Raw genomic sequence first — 2,162 nt, 5'->3', positions numbered from 1 at the left:
GGGGGGGGGGCAGGCGCGCCGCGCCCGTTTTAATTTGACAAATGGGCGCGCGCCGCTAAGAGTGTGTTTTAACAATGCAGACACACTCCAGCAAGTTGATAGGATGTTCGCTGTCAGCTCCCATATGTCACCGGGGCTGTGCGCGTGGGGCTGTGCAGGAGCCCGGGATGTGCAGCCTCCCTGGGGCCGGCAGGTAGACGGCAGGTAGCGCCCTCCCCTGCGAGCCGTCTGGGTGGAGGGGGCCCTCGAGGAGAGAGCAGCCCAGGGTGGGGGCTCAGGGTGCTTCTTCCACCCTGGGCACTTTGGTGGGGGTCCTTCCTCTCGGGGCCTTCCCCAGCTCCCCACCAAAATAAGAGTCTCGGGAGGCCAGAAACTACCATGGTTCCCCACCAAAATAAGAGCATCAGGCACCCACTCAGAAAAACCAGCCAGGCCACGCCCTGGGCTGGAACTGCAGGGTGGGCTGGTGTCTTTCCAGGTGGCAGAAGTCTGACGTTGGACCGTTTCCCTGAAACTGTAAACTTTCACCCTGGAATTAGGGTGAGGGTAACCCCCTTCCTGGCAGGCCCTCAGCCCCCAGAGGACTGCACTTCCCACAATGCCCTGGTCCCGCTCCAGGGTCTCAGCCGGGACTGACCCTCAGTGGGGATTCCAGGACAGTGGCCCAGCCCAGCGGGAATGCTGTCCCGTGGCTGGGCCAGCCTCAAAGACCCGAGCTCAGCTGCTGCAGGGCCCAGAGCCCACCAGCCCCGTGGCCACGCCCCCCCCAAGGTGCACGTGCAGCTGGTCCTGCCGGCCTATTTGCTAGTGGCCGCCTTGCCCACGTGGCCGCTGCCCTGCGAGGCCAGCTGGGTCCAGGGAGCACGTGCCTGGGCACAGGGGACGAGGCAGCAGAGGTCGGGCACTCTGCAGCCCTGCCCGCCCGCCCGCCTCAGGCGGCTCTGGGGGCGCCCTTCGCCGCACCAGCCACAGCCTCCGCAGAGCTGCGTCCACCCCGTAGGCGCCCACCCCGCCGGCCGCACTCTGGGCCGGGCTCCACCAGGTACGCGCGGCTTCGTGGTCCTGCCAGGACCCTGTGCCGGCGCTCCGGTCACTGGGGACCACAGGGGCCTCGGCTGGCCAAGCTGCCCGCCGGCCTTGACGGGAGGCCCAGGGAATGCTGCTTCCTGGGGGCCAGCGGGCCCCGTGCCCGCCCTCCCTGCAGTGTCCGCCTCCAGGGCTGTGTCTGGCTGTGTAATCAGGAGGGGCAGCCCAGGACAGTGGGTGGGAAGGCCCCGGCCCCTCACGGTCGGGGTGTGCGCCCCTCGGCGGGGTGAGCTGACTGGCGTGGGGCTCAGCCGCCCGACCGCACCCCCCTCCCCCGCCAGCGCGAGCCGTGGCCCAGCACTGGCAGGCCTGCAGCGTGGACGGGACGACCCGGCAGAAGGCCTGCTTCGAGGCCAGGGGCCACCCCGGGGTCACCCCACTCTTATGGCTGCGGCCAGTGACTGAGGTCCAGAGGGTTGACTGAGGCGCCTGAGGATTTCTCGGAGAAAGCATACAGGGTGGGGGCGGGGCAAAGGCCCCGCTTTGAGCCGAGCGTGTCCCCCACAGTGCAGGCCTCGGGGCCGGGTCTCCGCCCACTCAGCTGTCCGGGCCGCTCCGCCTGGTCCTCAGCCCCCGGCAGGCCTGGGTCCGGCCAGCCTCTTCCCTGCGCCCCCCTTTCTACACCCAGGCCCCAGCAGTGACCCGTGGTCAGTTCAGCCTCACTCTGGGCACTGCTGTGCCTGGGCAGGGTCTGGGTGTAGAAAAGGGGGTGCGGGGAGGAGGCTGGCGGGGTGGGCGGGGCGGCCCGGACCCCTGCACCCCTGGCCAGTGTCCCACTCCCCGACTGCTGCTGACTGCGAGAGACGGCGGCCCCGCACGCCCTGGCCAGGTCACCGCTGGGCAGTGTGCCTGAAGCCAGCCCCCTTCTGAGGCATTTCCGTTCCTCTGGGTCTCCTAAAAATAAACTTTTAATTTATTTTAAATTAATACTAAAATGAAATCTAAATTAAACTGTAACGCATCTTAGGCTCACCCCGAAAAGGTCCCGCGTGCACAGGCCGGCGCCGAGGCCCAGGCCCGGGCGGGGGCGACAGGCATGCCCGGGCGCCAGCGGGAGAGGAGGGAGGCTGCCGGCC

Source organism: Condylura cristata, unplaced genomic scaffold (assembly GCF_000260355.1).
Source record: "Condylura cristata isolate star-nosed mole 26May11 unplaced genomic scaffold, ConCri1.0 scaffold00068, whole genome shotgun sequence".
In the NCBI taxonomy this organism is placed as follows: Eukaryota; Metazoa; Chordata; class Mammalia; order Eulipotyphla; family Talpidae; genus Condylura; species Condylura cristata.
This window is presented reverse-complemented; position numbering follows the sequence as displayed.